The sequence below is a fragment of the Hyla sarda genome, unplaced genomic scaffold (genome assembly GCF_029499605.1).
Source record: "Hyla sarda isolate aHylSar1 unplaced genomic scaffold, aHylSar1.hap1 scaffold_1161, whole genome shotgun sequence".
Classification (NCBI taxonomy): Eukaryota; Metazoa; Chordata; class Amphibia; order Anura; family Hylidae; genus Hyla; species Hyla sarda.
In genome coordinates, this window is record NW_026607783.1 from 15613 (window position 1) to 39021 (window position 23409).

The 23409-nt window shown below is 44.3% G+C and overlaps 8 non-coding genes and 1 pseudogene across 8 annotated transcripts; all 9 read left to right on the forward strand.

Annotated features, from left to right (window-relative positions):
- Positions 1-392: 392 nt before the first annotated feature.
- On the forward strand, positions 393-583 carry LOC130302312 (U2 spliceosomal RNA). Its single transcript, XR_008852593.1, has one exon. It is a non-coding gene; the product is annotated as a U2 spliceosomal RNA (small nuclear RNA).
- A 2092-nt stretch (positions 584-2675) lies between these two features.
- Positions 2676-2866, forward strand: LOC130302313 (U2 spliceosomal RNA). Its single transcript, XR_008852594.1, has one exon. It is a non-coding gene; the product is annotated as a U2 spliceosomal RNA (small nuclear RNA).
- A 2095-nt stretch (positions 2867-4961) lies between these two features.
- On the forward strand, positions 4962-5152 carry LOC130302314 (U2 spliceosomal RNA). The gene has a single exon (XR_008852595.1). It is a non-coding gene; the product is annotated as a U2 spliceosomal RNA (small nuclear RNA).
- A 6867-nt stretch (positions 5153-12019) lies between these two features.
- Positions 12020-12206, forward strand: LOC130302354 (U2 spliceosomal RNA). The gene has a single exon (XR_008852633.1). It is a non-coding gene; the product is annotated as a U2 spliceosomal RNA (small nuclear RNA).
- A 2084-nt stretch (positions 12207-14290) lies between these two features.
- LOC130302358 (U2 spliceosomal RNA) lies at positions 14291-14450 on the forward strand (annotated as a pseudogene).
- A 686-nt stretch (positions 14451-15136) lies between these two features.
- Positions 15137-15321, forward strand: LOC130302353 (U2 spliceosomal RNA). Its single transcript, XR_008852632.1, has one exon. It is a non-coding gene; the product is annotated as a U2 spliceosomal RNA (small nuclear RNA).
- A 2082-nt stretch (positions 15322-17403) lies between these two features.
- On the forward strand, positions 17404-17594 carry LOC130302315 (U2 spliceosomal RNA). The gene has a single exon (XR_008852596.1). It is a non-coding gene; the product is annotated as a U2 spliceosomal RNA (small nuclear RNA).
- Positions 17595-19657: 2063 nt separating this feature from the next.
- Positions 19658-19848, forward strand: LOC130302350 (U2 spliceosomal RNA). The gene has a single exon (XR_008852629.1). It is a non-coding gene; the product is annotated as a U2 spliceosomal RNA (small nuclear RNA).
- Positions 19849-21914: 2066 nt separating this feature from the next.
- Positions 21915-22105, forward strand: LOC130302316 (U2 spliceosomal RNA). Its single transcript, XR_008852597.1, has one exon. It is a non-coding gene; the product is annotated as a U2 spliceosomal RNA (small nuclear RNA).
- The last annotated feature ends 1304 nt before the right edge of the window (positions 22106-23409 follow it).

The following is a 23409-nucleotide window of genomic DNA, read 5'->3' on the forward strand; positions in this document are numbered from 1 at the left end:
CCCGTGGGTGTTGGTTTGATACCGTTTGGGGACAGCCAAGGAGGCATCTGCAGGCAACAAAGGTAGGTGTGTGCTTGTGTGTGTGTTTCTATGCAGATCCTAAGCCCAGTGTCACATGCAAGTAGGAGGAGTAAGAAGGGTTCCTGGCAAATCCGGGTTATGGATTGCATTTAAAAAGGCCCCGTGGGAGTGCAATGGGCCCCTGTCTTGCTGCTTAGCAATAATGGTATGGGTTTAGGTTCTGCTGTGTGTACTGGTGGTTGACTGCCCCCCAGCCCAGAGTGTGCATGGAAAATTGTCTGGCAGCCTCAAATTGTCTGGCAGCCTCCCTGACAGCAAGCAGTGATAGTGCCCATGAAGGGGACCTTGTTGGGCCCGCCCCTTTCACGGTTATCGCTTCTCGGCCTTTTGGCTAAGATCAAGTGTAGTATCTGTTCTTATCAGTTTAATATCTGATACGTCCCCTATCTGGGGACCATATATTAAATGGATTTTTGAGAACGGGGGCCGATTTCGAAGCTTGCTTCCGTCGCCCTATGCATTGACCCGATATGGCAGTATCTTCGGGTACAGTGCACCACCCCCTTACAGGGTTAAAAAGAAAGATTCCTACTTTCATTGCTACCTGCTTGCTGGCTAGCCAGCTAGCCAGCCCTGTGGGCCTTGCTGCTGCTGCTGCAGCAGCCAAAAAACAAAAGGTGGTGCTGCTGCTGCTTCTGCTGCTTCTGCTTCTGCTTGTGTCTGGCCGCTGTTGGAGCGTCCAGGCACAGGACTTCTGCTGCTGCTGACTAAATGGCCTCCTTAATTGGATCATTTGAGTAGCCAGCACACCTGTGCAGGTAGGGCATGACATGATAGGCAGCTGCCTTGATAGCGGGTGGGTGCTGAATGTTCCTAATTGACAAAATAAGATTAATGCTTATGAAGAAATATAAAATCTCATCCCTTCCCCAATATCGCGCCACACCCCTACCCCTTAATTCCCTGGTTGAACTTGATGGACATATGTCTTTTTTCGACCGTACTAACTATGTAACTATGTAACATAACATGGGGGGGGGTCTCCTGGCTGTTCACACAGGTGTGTCATTGCTGTACATTGACCATGCATTGCTTCTGTGGTATTGCAAAGGCAAAGACAAATGCTTCCAGCCATCCATTGCACTAATGGATTGGTCATCAGCTGGCTGTCTATGTCCCGCATCAATATAGACCAAAGTACAGAGGGTTAGGCTATGCTATTGTGCACCTACCTGATGCATCAGAAGGTGCGAGGCCCTTGCTAAATTCTGTGCACAGACTTTGAGATCTATACTTTAGACTGTATCTAAACCTGCTCCAACATGGACTGACATTCTGGCCTACTTTCAGCCGATGCGACTTGTCTGTCGCTGAACAGTCGCTTTTTATGTATTCAGCACCTATGTATAATGTTGTAAAAATGCTCTAGAAGCTAAAGTCGCAGAAATGTCACACATATTTGGCCTGCAACTTTCTGTGCGACAAATTCAGACAGGAAAAATCAGTATAAATCCTTAGAAAATTATCCCCCAGTGTCTCCATCTGCTGGCGGTATTGAATAAGCATTGCTGCACTGATGGGGTATGCATTAGACGAAAAAAAAGAAGAAAAAGAAGAATAATACGCCCAGAAAAGAGGCGAAAAGGAGAAAAACGTAAAAAAACGTGAAAAAAAAGTAAGAGGAAGAGAAGGGAAAAAAAGGTGGAAATGGGTTTAAAAGTGATTTCGGCGGAGAAATATATATATATATATATATATATATATATATATATATATATATACGCGCACACACACACATATATATAAACGTATTCTCCGTTGAGATATTGCAGCCGCTGCTGTGTCCAGGCCCAGGAGCCTTAGCACTGTGCTGTGATGTCACTCAATACCACTGACATCACTAGGTGTAAACAACATCTCTCCTTTGCTGTGTATGTGACTATGGAGCTGTTTGGTGATGTCGTCTATTATGGCCTTCATAGAAGCAACAGGAGATTGTTGCATCCATCTAGAACCCTCAGAACTACAGTGCTATGATGTCACTCACTTCCACAGGCCTTGCAGAGTGTAAACAACAACAACCCAGCTTTGTTGTGTATGTAACCATAGGGATTTGTGATGTCACCTAGAACCTTCACAGCAGCGACAGCTTTATGAGGAGCATCAGCACTGCTCTGCCTGAGCAGAACCATCACCGCCATAGGTTGTCAAATAACCCGGATTTAACCCACACAGGTAAGTCCAATGGGGTGCAGGCATGTCCTCTATGCTTACAGCTTCCCGTGGGTGTTGGTTTGATACCGTTTGGGGACAGCCAAGGAGGCATCTGCAGGCAACAAAGGTAGGTGTGTGCTTGTGTGTGTGTTTCCTATGCAGATCCTAAGCCCAGTGTCACATGCAAGTAGGAGGAGTAAGAAGGGTTCCTGGCAAATCCGGGTTATGGATTGCATTTAAAAAGGCCCCGTGGGAGTGCAATGGGCCCCTGTCTTGCTGCTTAGCAATAATGGTATGGGTTTAGGTTCTGCTGTGTGTACTGGTGGTTGACTGCCCCCCAGCCCAGAGTGTGCATGGAAAATTGTCTGGCAGCCTCCCTGACAGCAAGCAGTGATAGTGCCCATGAAGGGGACCTTGTTGGGCCCGCCCCTTTCACGGTTATCGCTTCTCGGCCTTTTGGCTAAGATCAAGTGTAGTATCTGTTCTTATCAGTTTAATATCTGATACGTCCCCTATCTGGGGACCATATATTAAATGGATTTTTGAGAACGGGGGCCGATTTCGAAGCTTGCTTCCGTCGCCCTATGCATTGACCCGATATGGCAGTATCTTCGGGTACAGTGCACCACCCCCTTACAGGGTTAAAAAGAAAGATTCCTACTTTCATTGCTACCTGCTTGCTGGCTAGCCAGCTAGCCAGCCCTGTGGGCCTTGCTGCTGCTGCTGCAGCCAAAAAACAAAAGGTGGTGCTTCTGCTGCTTCTGCTTCTGCTTGTGTCTGGCCGCTGTTGGAGCGTCCAGGCACAGGACTTCTGCTGCTGCTGACTAAATGGCCTCCTTAATTGGATCATTTGAGTAGCCAGCACACCTGTGCAGGTAGGGCATGACATGATAGGCAGCTGCCTTGATAGCGGGTGGGTGCTGAATGTTCCTAATTGACAAAATAAGATTAATGCTTATGAAGAAATATAAAATCTCATCCCTTCCCCAATATCGCGCCACACCCCTACCCCTTAATTCCCTGGTTGAACTTGATGGACATATGTCTTTTTTCGACCGTACTAACTATGTAACTATGTAACATAACATGGGGGGGGGGGGTCTCCTGGCTGTTCACACAGGTGTGTCATTGCTGTACATTGACCATGCATTGCTTCTGTGGTATTGCAAAGGCAAAGACAAATGCTTCCAGCCATCCATTGCACTAATGGATTGGTCATCAGCTGGCTGTCTATGTCCCGCATCAATATAGACCAAAGTACAGAGGGTTAGGCTATGCTATTGTGCACCTACCTGATGCATCAGAAGGTGCGAGGCCCTTGCTAAATTCTGTGCACAGACTTTGAGATCTATACTTTAGACTGTATCTAAACCTGCTCCAACATGGACTGACATTCTGGCCTACTTTCAGCCGATGCGACTTGTCTGTCGCTGAACAGTCGCTTTTTATGTATTCAGCACCTATGTATAATGTTGTAAAAATGCTCTAGAAGCTAAAGTCGCAGAAATGTCACACATATTTGGCCTGCAACTTTCTGTGCGACAAATTCAGACAGGAAAAATCAGTATAAATCCTTAGAAAATTATCCCCCAGTGTCTCCATCTGCTGGCGGTATTGAATAAGCATTGCTGCACTGATGGGGTATGCATTAGACGAAAAAAAAGAAGAAAAAGAAGAATAATACGCCCAGAAAAGAGGCGAAAAGGAGAAAAACGTAAAAAAACGTGAAAAAAAAGTAAGAGGAAGAGAAGGGAAAAAAAGGTGGAAATGGGTTTAAAAGTGATTTCGGCGGAGAAATATATATATATATATATATATATATATATATATATATATATATATATATATATATACGCGCACACACACACATATATATAAACGTATTCTCCGTTGAGATATTGCAGCCGCTGCTGTGTCCAGGCCCAGGAGCCTTAGCACTGTGCTGTGATGTCACTCAATACCACTGACATCACTAGGTGTAAACAACATCTCTCCTTTGCTGTGTATGTGACTATGGAGCTGTTTGGTGATGTCGTCTATTATGGCCTTCATAGAAGCAACAGGAGATTGTTGCATCCATCTAGAACCCTCAGAACTACAGTGCTATGATGTCACTCACTTCCACAGGCCTTGCAGAGTGTAAACAACAACAACCCAGCTTTGTTGTGTATGTAACCATAGGGATTTGTGATGTCACCTAGAACCTTCACAGCAGCGACAGCTTTATGAGGAGCATCAGCACTGCTCTGCCTGAGCAGAACCATCACCGCCATAGGTTGTCAAATAACCCGGATTTAACCCACACAGGTAAGTCCAATGGGGTGCAGGCATGTCCTCTATGCTTACAGCTTCCCGTGGGTGTTGGTTTGATACCGTTTGGAGACAGCCAAGGAGGCATCTGCAGGCAACAAAGGTAGGTGTGTGCTTGTGTGTGTGTTTCCTATGCAGATCCTAAGCCCAGTGTAACATGCAAGTAGGAGGAGTAAGAAGGGTTCCTGGCAAATCCGGGTTATGGATTGCATTTAAAAAGGCCCCGTGGGAGTGCAATGGGCCCCTGTCTTGCTGCTTAGCAATAATGGTATGGGTTTAGGTTCTGCTGTGTGTACTGGTGGTTGACTGCCCCCCAGCCCAGAGTGTGCATGGAAAATTGTCTGGCAGCCTCCCTGACAGCAAGCAGTGATAGTGCCCATGAAGGGGACCTTGTTGGGCCCGCCCCTTTCACGGTTATCGCTTCTCGGCCTTTTGGCTAAGATCAAGTGTAGTATCTGTTCTTATCAGTTTAATATCTGATACGTCCCCTATCTGGGGACCATATATTAAATGGATTTTTGAGAACGGGGGCCGATTTCGAAGCTTGCTTCCGTCGCCCTATGCATTGACCCGATATGGCAGTATCTTCGGGTACAGTGCACCACCCCCTTACAGGGTTAAAAAGAAAGATTCCTACTTTCATTGCTACCTGCTTGCTGGCTAGCCAGCTAGCCAGCCCTGTGGGCCTTGCTGCTGCTGCTGCAGCCAAAAAACAAAAGGTGGTGCTGCTGCTGCTTCTGCTGCTTCTGCTTCTGCTTGTGTCTGGCCGCTGTTGGAGCGTCCAGGCACAGGACTTCTGCTGCTGCTGACTAAATGGCCTCCTTAATTGGATCATTTGAGTAGCCAGCACACCTGTGCAGGTAGGGCATGACATGATAGGCAGCTGCCTTGATAGCGGGTGGGTGCTGAATGTTCCTAATTGACAAAATAAGATTAATGCTTATGAAGAAATATAAAATCTCATCCCTTCCCCAATATCGCGCCACACCCCTACCCCTTAATTCCCTGGTTGAACTTGATGGACATATGTCTTTTTTCGACCGTACTAACTATGTAACTATGTAACATAACATGGGGGGGGGGGGTCTCCTGGCTGTTCACACAGGTGTGTCATTGCTGTACATTGACCATGCATTGCTTCTGTGGTATTGCAAAGGCAAAGACAAATGCTTCCAGCCATCCATTGCACTAATGGATTGGTCATCAGCTGGCTGTCTATGTCCCGCATCAATATAGACCAAAGTACAGAGGGTTAGGCTATGCTATTGTGCACCTACCTGATGCATCAGAAGGTGCGAGGCCCTTGCTAAATTCTGTGCACAGACTTTGAGATCTATACTTTAGACTGTATCTAAACCTGCTCCAACATGGACTGACATTCTGGCCTACTTTCAGCCGATGCGACTTGTCTGTCGCTGAACAGTCGCTTTTTATGTATTCAGCACCTATGTATAATGTTGTAAAAATGCTCTAGAAGCTAAAGTCGCAGAAATGTCACACATATTTGGCCTGCAACTTTCTGTGCGACAAATTCAGACAGGAAAAATCAGTATAAATCCTTAGAAAATTATCCCCCAGTGTCTCCATCTGCTGGCGGTATTGAATAAGCATTGCTGCACTGATGGGGTATGCATTAGACGAAAAAAAAGAAGAAAAAGAAGAATAATACGCCCAGAAAAGAGGCGAAAAGGAGAAAAACGTAAAAAAACGTGAAAAAAAAGTAAGAGGAAGAGAAGGGAAAAAAAGGTGGAAATGGGTTTAAAAGTGATTTCGGCGGAGAAATATATATATATATATATATATATATATATATATATACGCGCACACACACACATATATATAAACGTATTCTCCGTTGAGATATTGCAGCCGCTGCTGTGTCCAGGCCCAGGAGCCTTAGCACTGTGCTGTGATGTCACTCAATACCACTGACATCACTAGGTGTAAACAACATCTCTCCTTTGCTGTGTATGTGACTATGGAGCTGTTTGGTGATGTCGTCTATTATGGCCTTCATAGAAGCAACAGGAGATTGTTGCATCCATCTAGAACCCTCAGAACTACAGTGCTATGATGTCACTCACTTCCACAGGCCTTGCAGAGTGTAAACAACAACAACCCAGCTTTGTTGTGTATGTAACCATAGGGATTTGTGATGTCACCTAGAACCTTCACAGCAGCGACAGCTTTATGAGGAGCATCAGCACTGCTCTGCCTGAGCAGAACCATCACCGCCATAGGTTGTCAAATAACCCGGATTTAACCCACACAGGTAAGTCCAATGGGGTGCAGGCATGTCCTCTATGCTTACAGCTTCCCGTGGGTGTTGGTTTGATACCGTTTGGGGACAGCCAAGGAGGCATCTGCAGGCAACAAAGGTAGGTGTGTGCTTGTGTGTGTGTTTCCTATGCAGATCCTAAGCCCAGTGTCACATGCAAGTAGGAGGAGTAAGAAGGGTTCCTGGCAAATCCGGGTTATGGATTGCATTTAAAAAGGCCCCGTGGGAGTGCAATGGGCCCCTGTCTTGCTGCTTAGCAATAATGGTATGGGTTTAGGTTCTGCTGTGTGTACTGGTGGTTGACTGCCCCCCAGCCCAGAGTGTGCATGGAAAATTGTCTGGCAGCCTCCCTGACAGCAAGCAGTGATAGTGCCCATGAAGGGGACCTTGTTGGGCCCGCCCCTTTCACGGTTATCGCTTCTCGGCCTTTTGGCTAAGATCTTGTATCTTGTCAAGGGGCTCTGAGTTCGTCGAACCTTCGGCCTTGAGGCATCGGCGGTTTTTTAGCCGTCTTAAGCCTCATGCTGCTATAGGAGGAGGACTTACAAAGAACGGGAAGGCGATCCCCCATGGCGACCCTTAGGTTTGCTGCGCATACTGAAACTCGGATTAAGAACACCTTCCGTATTGAAGTGGATGAGGAGAAAAAGGAGAAGATGACTTTGGAATTTTTTGTCAAGAGAATTATGCTGGATTTATTGCACATTCAGAGAGAAGATGTGTTTTGCCTAAAAGACCCAGGTAAAGGACTTTTCATTCTTACCTTGACTTCCGCATCTGCATGTGACCATATGTTTGAGAAAGTTCGGGAGCTTGCCAATGAGGAGGATATGAAAGGACTTGTTTTCATTGCTCTATATTCTAATGGCGATGTTCCACTGGTGGTTACTATGCACGATCCATACGTGGATATAAGAGACATTGTCTTATTTTTAAACCAATATTGTGCGGAAGTCAAATACTCTCATAAAATAATGAATGCAATGGACTTTTGGACTGGAAAGCATAAGTTTGCTGTTAAGTTCAGAGAAGATGTGAGAGGAATTGGAGGTCTGTGTCGCCCACCTGCAAATTTTTTAATTGGGCGTAAACGTGGCTATTTATTCTACCCTGGGATGCCGTATTATTGCAGGAAATGCCATGAATATGGTCATACACAAGAATCTTGCAAAGAGGAAGTGGTTATTTGCAAAAGATGTGGCCAAAAAGGCCACACCACTTTGGACTGTCAAAATGAGATTCTGTGTAATGTGTGTAAGCAGAAAGGACACGCTTTTAAGGATTGTCCTCAACGCTCCTGGGCCAATATTGTGGCTACGTCGGCTGGTCCCTCGATGAGGAAGAGCTCCATGGATGCTGTGCCTGTGCCTAAGACCCACACCCTGAAAGTGATGCCTGAGTCTTCTGCTACCGGAATTCCTGTGATACCTGCTGTGGCTCATGTCTCCAAAAGCATTGTGTCCCCGGGGAAGGTCGTGGGACCTGAGACAGAAGTGAGGGGTTCTCCTCTCATGGAAGTTGAGGGTCCTGGACCGCCCAGAAGGGATACAGAGGAGATGGATGTAGAAGAACGGCGAAAGAGGAAAAGCAGAGACCGGAAAGAGGAAAAGGGCCTTAACATCAAAAGGAGTGGTCGAGTTAGTGCGGACGAGGGGAACGTGGAGATTGTCTGCCAAAAGGTTATAACAGCATCCGACCCTGTTAATATTGAGGAATTTGTGTCACCACCTACAGATTGGGGTTCTTTGTCTGAGGATAATGAATGACCCAGGAGCTACCAAGTGTTAATATCTCCTCCTTCAATGTGAGGAGTTTGAAGAGCCCAGAGAGGAGGGCTGCTTTATTTTCTTTCTTGTCTTCTTTGCCTACAGACATTTTATTTCTACAGGAATGTGCCATTGATTATGATATCAATTATTCATCTTTGAGATCTGAATGGACTCTTGGCCCGTCTGTGTGGTCAGGGGATAATGAGAGGAAAGTGACTGGTGTTGGCATACTGTTCAAGAGCAGTGAGTATAAAGTTACCTCCTTCACAGACATTGTACCCGGTAGAGCCCTGCTCATTCATATTATTTATAATGACATGAGAATGAGACTTTTAAATGTATATGCCTCTCCAGATAAGGATGAAAGATCTGATTTATTAGAGAAAATTCAGTTTTATTTACCGGGTTCATCCCCGCTTATCATCGCTGGTGATTTTAATTGTATAATGGCAGGAGAGGAGCGGGCTGGAGGATCTGAACAAAGGAAAGATAAGACTGAAAAACAACTAAAGGATTTTATAGTTGATTTTAATTTAAAAGATTTGTGGAGAACCTCTTTCCCTAATGACCCTGGGTATACCTGGGGGAATAGCCTTTATATGTCAAGGATTGATTATATTTTTGCTTCTGGATTTGCATTTTATGGGAATATGCAATTGACTTCTACCTTTTTTTCAGATCATAAGATTTTATCTGCTACATGTAAGTTTGATGGGGTTTGCAGAGCCAAAGGAGTCTGGCGTCTGAATATCTCTTTGCTTGAAGATGAAGAAATTAAATGTAATTTTATCTATCTTTTTAAAAAATTGCAGAACTCAAGGACTAATTTTAATTCTCTTTTAGCATGGTGGGAATTCTGCAAGGTAAAATTTAAAGAGTATTTTATTAAGATGGGTGTTAAAAAAACAAAAGAGAAATTGAAATGGTATAGAGATCTTAACACAAAACTACAAACCTATTATCAACTCAAAGAGCTGGGTGTATATGTAGACGATCTGATTTTAAGTGTTAAAAGTGATATTCAGAAGGCTATAACTAACAAAGGGAAAGAAATAATTTTTAACTCCAAAGTTGAATGTAAAGAGAAGGATGAAAAGTGTACAAGATTCTTTTTTAAAAAGGTAATGGAAACAAAAAAGTTAATGATTAACATTGAGGATGAAACTACTAATGTAGGAATGTTATCCAAAGCTAAATCCTTTTATCAAGATCTGTTTAATGAGAAACCCATTGATATATCTGCTGCTAATTTTCTCCTAAGCACTTTAGATTGTGGTTTAAGTAAGGAGGACCAAGATGCACTTTGCACAGAAGTAAGATGCCAAGAATTAGAAATTGCTGCTAAAAGTTTATCCACAGGTAAAACACCAGGTTCTGATGGACTTCCTGTAGAGTTTTATAAAACCTTTTGGGAGATTTTTAAAGATGATTTGCTTAATATTTTTAAGGAGGCTTTTAATTCTGATGTTCTACCTTTATCTTGGAGGAGTGGTATAGTGTCTCTGATCCCCAAAAAGGGGGATAGGAACAGCTTAGAAAATTGGAGACCAATTACGCTTCTTAATGTTGATTATAAGATTATGTCAAAAATTTTTGTTAACAGAATGAAGCCGTTTTTGTACAAGGTCATCCATGTGGATCAGGTATGTGGTGTCCCAGGAAGGAGTGTAGCTGAACCTTTAAATGCTATTAGGGACGTCATATGGTATCAGCAAGAGCGGAATCAAAATCTAGCCATTCTATCTCTAGATTTTCATAAAGCGTTCGATAGAGTATCACATTGTTTTTTATGGATGGTTTTACAACGCATGGGTTTTCCTAACATATTTATTAAGCAAATTGCTCTCTTATATAAAGGTTCTTTTAGCAGGATTTTAATAAATGGTTTCCTTACAGATTTTATTAATTTATCATCAGGGGTAAAGCAAGGCTGCCCTCTGTCTCCTATACTGTTTATATGTGCAATGGAACCTCTGTTAAACTTAATAAGGAATGATAAAATAATAAAAGGAGTGCCAGTTCCTGGAGGTAATAATGCCACCCTTAAAGTGTGTGGCTATATGGATGATATTAATGTTTTTTGTGAAAGTGCCTTCTCTTTACAAAGAGTTGTTGATGTTACTGATTTCTTTTGTAAAGCTTCTGCTTTTAAACTTAATTTATCTAAATGTGACTGTTTTTATATAGGTAAATGGGAAAACGTGCAAATACCAAACCTAAAATTACAGTCAGAAAAAATAAAAATCCTTGGAGTCATCTTTGATAAAAATAACAATGGTGAGGAAAGTTGGCTAATGGTAAAAGAAAAGGTAAAGAAAAAGGTAGACTTTTGGTCCCTTAGGAAATTATCCTTAGAAGGTAAAATTTTGGTGATTAAGGCTATGCTAATACCCATTATGCTCTATTTAAATATGATTTATCCTCCTAATGAACTTATGTCTAGGCAACTTCAGAGGATTCTCTTTGAGTTTCTATGGAGTTCTAAAGCAGAAAAATTAAAAAGAGATACTATGTATAAGTCACAAAAAAATGGAGGAAAACAGGTTCCCTGTATTAGAAAATTTTTATACTTAAGGTTTTTTAGTTGGTGTTTTAGGGGACTTTTTATGAAAAGTGTATGGTCCTGTTTTTTAAAGTACTCTGCGGGACATATTTTTAGAAAAAGAGAATGGGTGTTTTTATCATTATCTTCTCCTGTACTTTTAACTCCGCCTAAACATTATGCCATCTTAGAAAAAATTATACGTATGTATAACCTTAAAGACTTTGACTTGTTAACCTTGAGGGACGCTCGCAAGATAGAAGTACAGTTAAATTTGCAAGAAGAAATATGTATGGTCTCTAATTTTTCTTATAATAGGTGTGTACAAATATGGAAAAAGGTAAACGAGCCATATCTTTTTAATGAGCACAAGGATTTAGCATGGATGATTATCCATGAGTGTCTTCCGGTAAGATTTTTCCAATATAGAAGAGGTCTAAATGCTGTATGTGTCTGTCCCCGGGAAAATTGCAATATAGATGAAACTGTTTTGCACCTTTTCTGGAATTGTTATTTTGCACAAAAGGTTTTTAGACTAATTGGTTCTTTATTGAAATTCCTAACAGGTCTAAAAGTTTTAAATCATGAAGTTGTTTTATATGGCAAAAGTGATGGAGTTACGAAAGAAAAAGAGAGAATTTTGTGGATTTTTATCAACTGTACAAAAAATGTATTATGGAAAGTTCGTAATATCCTTGTCTTCAAAAGAGATTTTATTTGTGAAAAAGAATGTTTGAAGATGATATACAGTGAAGTTTACTTGTACTATTTAATTGATAAAAAGAGATATGGGCAGAAAAAAGCATTAGCTATGTGGAATTTACATTTATGGAAAACAGTATTTGATGTATTGTAAACATTTTTTGTGATGTATTTAAGTTTTTGAGTTTTTTTCAATAAAAATGTAAAAAAAAAAAAATCTGTTCTTATCAGTTTAATATCTGATATGTCCCCTATCTGGGGACCATATATTAAATGGATTTTTGAGAACGGGGGCCGATTTCGAAGCTTGCTTCCGTCGCCCTATGCATTGACCCGATATGGCAGTATCTTCGGGTACAGTGCACCACCCCCTTACAGGGTTAAAAAGAAAGATTCCTACTTTCATTGCTACCTGCTTGCTGGCTAGCCAGCTAGCCAGCCCTGTGGGCCTTGCTGCTGCTGCTGCAGCCAAAAAACAAAAGGTGGTGCTGCTGCTGCTTCTGCTGCTTCTGCTTCTGCTTGTGTCTGGCCGCTGTTGGAGCGTCCAGGCACAGGACTTCTGCTGCTGCTGACTAAATGGCCTCCTTAATTGGATCATTTGAGTAGCCAGCACACCTGTGCAGGTAGGGCATGACATGATAGGCAGCTGCCTTGATAGCGGGTGGGTGCTGAATGTTCCTAATTGACAAAATAAGATTAATGCTTATGAAGAAATATAAAATCTCATCCCTTCCCCAATATCGCGCCACACCCCTACCCCTTAATTCCCTGGTTGAACTTGATGGACATATGTCTTTTTTCGACCGTACTAACTATGTAACTATGTAACATAACATGGGGGGGGTCTCCTGGCTGTTCACACAGGTGTGTCATTGCTGTACATTGACCATGCATTGCTTCTGTGGTATTGCAAAGGCAAAGACAAATGCTTCCAGCCATCCATTGCACTAATGGATTGGTCATCAGCTGGCTGTCTATGTCCCGCATCAATATAGACCAAAGTACAGAGGGTTAGGCTATGCTATTGTGCACCTACCTGATGCATCAGAAGGTGCGAGGCCCTTGCTAAATTCTGTGCACAGACTTTGAGATCTATACTTTAGACTGTATCTAAACCTGCTCCAACATGGACTGACATTCTGGCCTACTTTCAGCCGATGCGACTTGTCTGTCGCTGAACAGTCGCTTTTTATGTATTCAGCACCTATGTATAATGTTGTAAAAATGCTCTAGAAGCTAAAGTCGCAGAAATGTCACACATATTTGGCCTGCAACTTTCTGTGCGACAAATTCAGACAGGAAAAATCAGTATAAATCCTTAGAAAATTATCCCCCAGTGTCTCCATCTGCTGGCGGTATTGAATAAGCATTGCTGCACTGATGGGGTATGCATTAGACGAAAAAAAAGAAGAAAAAGAAGAATAATACGCCCAGAAAAGAGGCGAAAAGGAGAAAAACGTAAAAAAACGTGAAAAAAAAGTAAGAGGAAGAGAAGGGAAAAAAAGGTGGAAATGGGTTTAAAAGTGATTTCGGCGGAGAAATATATATATATATATATATATATATATATATATATATATACGCGCACACACACACATATATATAAACGTATTCTCCGTTGAGATATTGCAGCCGCTGCTGTGTCCAGGCCCAGGAGCCTTAGCACTGTGCTGTGATGTCACTCAATACCACTGACATCACTAGGTGTAAACAACATCTCTCCTTTGCTGTGTATGTGACTATGGAGCTGTTTGGTGATGTCGTCTATTATGGCCTTCATAGAAGCAACAGGAGATTGTTGCATCCATCTAGAACCCTCAGAACTACAGTGCTATGATGTCACTCACTTCCACAGGCCTTGCAGAGTGTAAACAACAACAACCCAGCTTTGTTGTGTATGTAACCATAGGGATTTGTGATGTCACCTAGAACCTTCACAGCAGCGACAGCTTTATGAGGAGCATCAGCACTGCTCTGCCTGAGCAGAACCATCACCGCCATAGGTTGTCAAATAACCCGGATTTAACCCACACAGGTAAGTCCAATGGGGTGCAGGCATGTCCTCTATGCTTACAGCTTCCCGTGGGTGTTGGTTTGATACCGTTTGGGGACAGCCAAGGAGGCATCTGCAGGCAACAAAGGTAGGTGTGTGCTTGTGTGTGTGTTTCCTATGCAGATCCTAAGCCCAGTGTCACATGCAAGTAGGAGGAGTAAGAAGGGTTCCTGGCAAATCCGGGTTATGGATTGCATTTAAAAAGGCCCCGTGGGAGTGCAATGGGCCCCTGTCTTGCTGCTTAGCAATAATGGTATGGGTTTAGGTTCTGCTGTGTGTACTGGTGGTTGACTGCCCCCCAGCCCAGAGTGTGCATGGAAAATTGTCTGGCAGCCTCCCTGACAGCAAGCAGTGATAGTGCCCATGAAGGGGACCTTGTTGGGCCCGCCCCTTTCACGGTTATCGCTTCTCGGCCTTTTGGCTAAGATCAAGTGTAGTATCTGTTCTTATCAGTTTTCATGCTGGTGGGGATGGGTGCTGCATGGAGGATGCAGGTGTACCAGGGCTTTCCGGGGCTGGTTCTGAGGAATCAGCTCGACGGCTGCCCCGATGTGACCTGTTCCCTCCGGGTCTCGCCATGAGGCTGAGAGGGTCTAGAGCCGAGGTACTTTTGTGCCTCGGGGAGTGGTGACCCCGAGGTGCCGAAACTCACTGGGAGAATAGACTCACTGAGTTGAAGCACGGGCACCATAATCTCTTCACCTTGTGGCACTCACCTCTTGATTCCCGGCCTTCTGGCTAGGATCAGAGAAATTTTTATTGATCCGGCCGGATGTCCGGGCAGTATATCTGCACACATTCACTTATTTATTTCTTTTTTGTCTCACTGTGTCACCTTTTGCGTGTTGTGTGTTCACAGGATTGGTCAGGATGCGGTAGCCCTTCTGGGTGTCCCTCCTGGCGGTCTAGGGGAGGTGTGTGTGGCCATTAGGTTCCGCACCTCCCTGCAAACACCCCGGGTACTCCTGCTTTGGCAGGGTACCTACCGTAATCGGCTCTGCGGGCAGATACCTTGGCTAACGCCAAGGGGGATGCCGGGAGCATTTGTGGTCCCCTAGTAGCTTCGGCGAAAAGGGACATCGAACCTGGAACCTCGCAGGTACCATTTGGTCCGGAGGCGAAGGGTAAGGTTTGTTGGGGGGCCTCTCTCCTATCGGAGAAGGGCTTGCGATAGACCGCATCCTTTGTGCACGTTTTTTTAGTGTAACACGTTTGCACTTTTTCTTGCACTTTGGGTGAATCGAAAGCACGTTCCTCGGCTTTAGATAAAAAAGAAAAATCTGTTCTTATCAGTTTAATATCTGATACGTCCCCTATCTGGGGACCATATATTAAATGGATTTTTGAGAACGGGGGCCGATTTCGAAGCTTGCTTCCGTCGCCCTATGCATTGACCCGATATGGCAGTATCTTCGGGTACAGTGCACCACCCCCTTACAGGGTTAAAAAGAAAGATTCCTACTTTCATTGCTACCTGCTTGCTGGCTAGCCAGCTAGCCAGCCCTGTGGGCCTTGCTGCTGCTGCTGCAGCCAAAAAACAAAAGGTGGTGCTGCTGCTGCTTCTGCTGCTTCTGCTTCTGCTTGTGTCTGGCCGCTGTTGGAGCGTCCAGGCACAGGACTTCTGCTGCTGCTGACTAAATGGCCTCCTTAATTGGATCATTTGAGTAGCCAGCACACCTGTGCAGGTAGGGCATGACATGATAGGCAGCTGCCTTGATAGCGGGTGGGTGCTGAATGTTCCTAATTGACAAAATAAGATTAATGCTTATGAAGAAATATAAAATCTCATCCCTTCCCCAATATCGCGCCACACCCCTACCCCTTAATTCCCTGGTTGAACTTGATGGACATATGTCTTTTTTCGACCGTACTAACTATGTAACTATGTAACATAACATGGGGGGGGTCTCCTGGCTGTTCACACAGGTGTGTCATTGCTGTACATTGACCATGCATTGCTTCTGTGGTATTGCAAAGGCAAAGACAAATGCTTCCAGCCATCCATTGCACTAATGGATTGGTCATCAGCTGGCTGTCTATGTCCCGCATCAATATAGACCAAAGTACAGAGGGTTAGGCTATGCTATTGTGCACCTACCTGATGCATCAGAAGGTGCGAGGCCCTTGCTAAATTCTGTGCACAGACTTTGAGATCTATACTTTAGACTGTATCTAAACCTGCTCCAACATGGACTGACATTCTGGCCTACTTTCAGCCGATGCGACTTGTCTGTCGCTGAACAGTCGCTTTTTATGTATTCAGCACCTATGTATAATGTTGTAAAAATGCTCTAGAAGCTAAAGTCGCAGAAATGTCACACATATTTGGCCTGCAACTTTCTGTGCGACAAATTCAGACAGGAAAAATCAGTATAAATCCTTAGAAAATTATCCCCCAGTGTCTCCATCTGCTGGCGGTATTGAATAAGCATTGCTGCACTGATGGGGTATGCATTAGACGAAAAAAAAGAAGAAAAAGAAGAATAATACGCCCAGAAAAGAGGCGAAAAGGAGAAAAACGTAAAAAAACGTGAAAAAAAAGTAAGAGGAAGAGAAGGGACAAAAAGGTGGAAATGGGTTTAAAAGTGATTTCGGCGGAGAAATATATATATATATATATATATATATATATATATATATACGCGCACACACACACATATATATAAACGTATTCTCCGTTGAGATATTGCAGCCGCTGCTGTGTCCAGGCCCAGGAGCCTTAGCACTGTGCTGTGATGTCACTCAATACCACTGACATCACTAGGTGTAAACAACATCTCTCCTTTGCTGTGTATGTGACTATGGAGCTGTTTGGTGATGTCGTCTATTATGGCCTTCATAGAAGCAACAGGAGATTGTTGCATCCATCTAGAACCCTCAGAACTACAGTGCTATGATGTCACTCACTTCCACAGGCCTTGCAGAGTGTAAACAACAACAACCCAGCTTTGTTGTGTATGTAACCATAGGGATTTGTGATGTCACCTAGAACCTTCACAGCAGCGACAGCTTTATGAGGAGCATCAGCACTGCTCTGCCTGAGCAGAACCATCACCGCCATAGGTTGTCAAATAACCCGGATTTAACCCACACAGGTAAGTCCAATGGGGTGCAGGCATGTCCTCTATGCTTACAGCTTCCCGTGGGTGTTGGTTTGATACCGTTTGGGGACAGCCAAGGAGGCATCTGCAGGCAACAAAGGTAGGTGTGTGCTTGTGTGTGTGTTTCCTATGCAGATCCTAAGCCCAGTGTCACATGCAAGTAGGAGGAGTAAGAAGGGTTCCTGGCAAATCCGGGTTATGGATTGCATTTAAAAAGGCCCCGTGGGAGTGCAATGGGCCCCTGTCTTGCTGCTTAGCAATAATGGTATGGGTTTAGGTTCTGCTGTGTGTACTGGTGGTTGACTGCCCCCCAGCCCAGAGTGTGCATGGAAAATTGTCTGGCAGCCTCCCTGACAGCAAGCAGTGATAGTGCCCATGAAGGGGACCTTGTTGGGCCCGCCCCTTTCACGGTTATCGCTTCTCGGCCTTTTGGCTAAGATCAAGTGTAGTATCTGTTCTTATCAGTTTAATATCTGATACGTCCCCTATCTGGGGACCATATATTAAATGGATTTTTGAGAACGGGGGCCGATTTCGAAGCTTGCTTCCGTCGCCCTATGCATTGACCCGATATGGCAGTATCTTCGGGTACAGTGCACCACCCCCTTACAGGGTTAAAAAGAAAGATTCCTACTTTCATTGCTACCTGCTTGCTGGCTAGCCAGCTAGCCAGCCCTGTGGGCCTTGCTGCTGCTGCTGCAGCCAAAAAACAAAAGGTGGTGCTGCTGCTGCTTCTGCTGCTTCTGCTTCTGCTTGTGTCTGGCCGCTGTTGGAGCGTCCAGGCACAGGACTTCTGCTGCTGCTGACTAAATGGCCTCCTTAATTGGATCATTTGAGTAGCCAGCACACCTGTGCAGGTAGGGCATGACATGATAGGCAGCTGCCTTGATAGCGGGTGGGTGCTGAATGTTCCTAATTGACAAAATAAGATCTCATCCCTTCCCCAATATCGCGCCACACCCCTACCCCTTAATTCCCTGGTTGAACTTGATGGACATATGTCTTTTTTCGACCGTACTAACTATGTAACTATGTAACATAACATGGGGGGGGTCTCCTGGCTGTTCACACAGGTGTGTCATTGCTGTACATTGACCATGCATTGCTTCTGTGGTATTGCAAAGGCAAAGACAAATGCTTCCAGCCATCCATTGCACTAATGGATTGGTCATCAGCTGGCTGTCTATGTCCCGCATCAATATAGACCAAAGTACAGAGGGTTAGGCTATGCTATTGTGCACCTACCTGATGCATCAGAAGGTGCGAGGCCCTTGCTAAATTCTGTGCACAGACTTTGAGATCTATACTTTAGACTGTATCTAAACCTGCTCCAACATGGACTGACATTCTGGCCTACTTTCAGCCGATGCGACTTGTCTGTCGCTGAACAGTCGCTTTTTATGTATTCAGCACCTATGTATAATGTTGTAAAAATGCTCTAGAAGCTAAAGTCGCAGAAATGTCACACATATTTGGCCTGCAACTTTCTGTGCGACAAATTCAGACAGGAAAAATCAGTATAAATCCTTAGAAAATTATCCCCCAGTGTCTCCATCTGCTGGCGGTATTGAATAAGCATTGCTGCACTGATGGGGTATGCATTAGACGAAAAAAAAGAAGAAAAAGAAGAATAATACGCCCAGAAAAGAGGCGAAAAGGAGAAAAACGTAAAAAAACGTGAAAAAAAAGTAAGAGGAAGAGAAGGGAAAAAAAGGTGGAAATGGGTTTAAAAGTGATTTCGGCGGAGAAATATATATATATATATATATATATATATATATATATATATATATACGCGCACACACACACATATATATAAACGTATTCTCCATTGAGATATTGCAGCCGCTGCTGTGTCCAGGCCCAGGAGCCTTAGCACTGTGCTGTGATGTCACTCAATACCACTGACATCACTAGGTGTAAACAACATCTCTCCTTTGCTGTGTATGTGACTATGGAGCTGTTTGGTGATGTCGTCTATTATGGCCTTCATAGAAGCAACAGGAGATTGTTGCATCCATCTAGAACCCTCAGAACTACAGTGCTATGATGTCACTCACTTCCACAGGCCTTGCAGAGTGTAAACAACAACAACCCAGCTTTGTTGTGTATGTAACCATAGGGATTTGTGATGTCACCTAGAACCTTCACAGCAGCGACAGCTTTATGAGGAGCATCAGCACTGCTCTGCCTGAGCAGAACCATCACCGCCATAGGTTGTCAAATAACCCGGATTTAACCCACACAGGTAAGTCCAATGGGGTGCAGGCATGTCCTCTATGCTTACAGCTTCCCGTGGGTGTTGGTTTGATACCGTTTGGGGACAGCCAAGGAGGCATCTGCAGGCAACAAAGGTAGGTGTGTGCTTGTGTGTGTGTTTCCTATGCAGATCCTAAGCCCAGTGTCACATGCAAGTAGGAGGAGTAAGAAGGGTTCCTGGCAAATCCGGGTTATGGATTGCATTTAAAAAGGCCCCGTGGGAGTGCAATGGGCCCCTGTCTTGCTGCTTAGCAATAATGGTATGGGTTTAGGTTCTGCTGTGTGTACTGGTGGTTGACTGCCCCCCAGCCCAGAGTGTGCATGGAAAATTGTCTGGCAGCCTCCCTGACAGCAAGCAGTGATAGTGCCCATGAAGGGGACCTTGTTGGGCCCGCCCCTTTCACGGTTATCGCTTCTCGGCCTTTTGGCTAAGATCAAGTGTAGTATCTGTTCTTATCAGTTTAATATCTGATACGTCCCCTATCTGGGGACCATATATTAAATGGATTTTTGAGAACGGGGGCCGATTTCGAAGCTTGCTTCCGTCGCCCTATGCATTGACCCGATATGGCAGTATCTTCGGGTACAGTACACCACCCCCTTACAGGGTTAAAAAGAAAGATTCCTACTTTCATTGCTACCTGCTTGCTGGCTAGCCAGCTAGCCAGCCCTGTGGGCCTTGCTGCTGCTGCTGCAGCCAAAAAACAAAAGGTGGTGCTGCTGCTGCTTCTGCTGCTTCTGCTTCTGCTTGTGTCTGGCCGCTGTTGGAGCGTCCAGGCACAGGACTTCTGCTGCTGCTGACTAAATGGCCTCCTTAATTGGATCATTTGAGTAGCCAGCACACCTGTGCAGGTAGGGCATGACATGATAGGCAGCTGCCTTGATAGCGGGTGGGTGCTGAATGTTCCTAATTGACAAAATAAGATCTCATCCCTTCCCCAATATCGCGCCACACCCCTACCCCTTAATTCCCTGGTTGAACTTGATGGACATATGTCTTTTTTCGACCGTACTAACTATGTAACTATGTAACATAACATGGGGGGGGTCTCCTGGCTGTTCACACAGGTGTGTCATTGCTGTACATTGACCATGCATTGCTTCTGTGGTATTGCAAAGGCAAAGACAAATGCTTCCAGCCATCCATTGCACTAATGGATTGGTCATCAGCTGGCTGTCTATGTCCCGCATCAATATAGACCAAAGTACAGAGGGTTAGGCTATGCTATTGTGCACCTACCTGATGCATCAGAAGGTGCGAGGCCCTTGCTAAATTCTGTGCACAGACTTTGAGATCTATACTTTAGACTGTATCTAAACCTGCTCCAACATGGACTGACATTCTGGCCTACTTTCAGCCGATGCGACTTGTCTGTCGCTGAACAGTCGCTTTTTATGTATTCAGCACCTATGTATAATGTTGTAAAAATGCTCTAGAAGCTAAAGTCGCAGAAATGTCACACATATTTGGCCTGCAACTTTCTGTGCGACAAATTCAGACAGGAAAAATCAGTATAAATCCTTAGAAAATTATCCCCCAGTGTCTCCATCTGCTGGCGGTATTGAATAAGCATTGCTGCACTGATGGGGTATGCATTAGACGAAAAAAAAGAAGAAAAAGAAGAATAATACGCCCAGAAAAGAGGCGAAAAGGAGAAAAACGTAAAAAAACGTGAAAAAAAAGTAAGAGGAAGAGAAGGGAAAAAAAGGTGGAAATGGGTTTAAAAGTGATTTCGGCGGAGAATATATATATATATATATATATATATATATATATATATATATATATATACGCGCACACACACACATATATATAAACGTATTCTCCATTGAGATATTGCAGCCGCTGCTGTGTCCAGGCCCAGGAGCCTTAGCACTGTGCTGTGATGTCACTCAATACCACTGACATCACTAGGTGTAAACAACATCTCTCCTTTGCTGTGTATGTGACTATGGAGCTGTTTGGTGATGTCGTCTATTATGGCCTTCATAGAAGCAACAGGAGATTGTTGCATCCATCTAGAACCCTCAGAACTACAGTGCTATGATGTCACTCACTTCCACAGGCCTTGCAGAGTGTAAACAACAACAACCCAGCTTTGTTGTGTATGTAACCATAGGGATTTGTGATGTCACCTAGAACCTTCACAGCAGCGACAGCTTTATGAGGAGCATCAGCACTGCTCTGCCTGAGCAGAACCATCACCGCCATAGGTTGTCAAATAACCCGGATTTAACCCACACAGGTAAGTCCAATGGGGTGCAGGCATGTCCTCTATGCTTACAGCTTCCCGTGGGTGTTGGTTTGATACCGTTTGGGGACAGCCAAGGAGGCATCTGCAGGCAACAAAGGTAGGTGTGTGCTTGTGTGTGTGTTTCCTATGCAGATCCTAAGCCCAGTGTCACATGCAAGTAGGAGGAGTAAGAAGGGTTCCTGGCAAATCCGGGTTATGGATTGCATTTAAAAAGGCCCCGTGGGAGTGCAATGGGCCCCTGTCTTGCTGCTTAGCAATAATGGTATGGGTTTAGGTTCTGCTGTGTGTACTGGTGGTTGACTGCCCCCCAGCCCAGAGTGTGCATGGAAAATTGTCTGGCAGCCTCCCTGACAGCAAGCAGTGATAGTGCCCATGAAGGGGACCTTGTTGGGCCCGCCCCTTTCACGGTTATCGCTTCTCGGCCTTTTGGCTAAGATCAAGTGTAGTATCTGTTCTTATCAGTTTAATATCTGATACGTCCCCTATCTGGGGACCATATATTAAATGGATTTTTGAGAACGGGGGCCGATTTCGAAGCTTGCTTCCGTCGCCCTATGCATTGACCCGATATGGCAGTATCTTCGGGTACAGTGCACCACCCCCTTACAGGGTTAAAAAGAAAGATTCCTACTTTCATTGCTACCTGCTTGCTGGCTAGCCAGCTAGCCAGCCCTGTGGGCCTTGCTGCTGCTGCTGCAGCCAAAAAACAAAAGGTGGTGCTGCTGCTGCTTCTGCTGCTTCTGCTTCTGCTTGTGTCTGGCCGCTGTTGGAGCGTCCAGGCACAGGACTTCTGCTGCTGCTGACTAAATGGCCTCCTTAATTGGATCATTTGAGTAGCCAGCACACCTGTGCAGGTAGGGCATGACATGATAGGCAGCTGCCTTGATAGCGGGTGGGTGCTGAATGTTCCTAATTGACAAAATAAGATTAATGCTTATGAAGAAATATAAAATCTCATCCCTTCCCCAATATCGCGCCACACCCCTACCCCTTAATTCCCTGGTTGAACTTGATGGACATATGTCTTTTTTCGACCGTACTAACTATGTAACTATGTAACATAACATGGGGGGGGTCTCCTGGCTGTTCACACAGGTGTGTCATTGCTGTACATTGACCATGCATTGCTTCTGTGGTATTGCAAAGGCAAAGACAAATGCTTCCAGCCATCCATTGCACTAATGGATTGGTCATCAGCTGGCTGTCTATGTCCCGCATCAATATAGACCAAAGTACAGAGGGTTAGGCTATGCTATTGTGCACCTACCTGATGCATCAGAAGGTGCGAGGCCCTTGCTAAATTCTGTGCACAGACTTTGAGATCTATACTTTAGACTGTATCTAAACCTGCTCCAACATGGACTGACATTCTGGCCTACTTTCAGCCGATGCGACTTGTCTGTCGCTGAACAGTCGCTTTTTATGTATTCAGCACCTATGTTTAATGTTGTAAAAATGCTCTAGAAGCTAAAGTCGCAGAAATGTCACACATATTTGGCCTGCAACTTTCTGTGCGACAAATTCAGACAGGAAAAATCAGTATAAATCCTTAGAAAATTATCCCCCAGTGTCTCCATCTGCTGGCGGTATTGAATAAGCATTGCTGCACTGATGGGGTATGCATTAGACGAAAAAAAAGAAGAAAAAGAAGAATAATACGCCCAGAAAAGAGGCGAAAAGGAGAAAAACGTAAAAAAACGTGAAAAAAAAGTAAGAGGAAGAGAAGGGAAAAAAAGGTGGAAATGGGTTTAAAAGTGATTTCGGCGGAGAAATATATATATATATATATATATATATATATATATATATACGCGCACACACACACATATATATAAACGTATTCTCCGTTGAGATATTGCAGCCGCTGCTGTGTCCAGGCCCAGGAGCCTTAGCACTGTGCTGTGA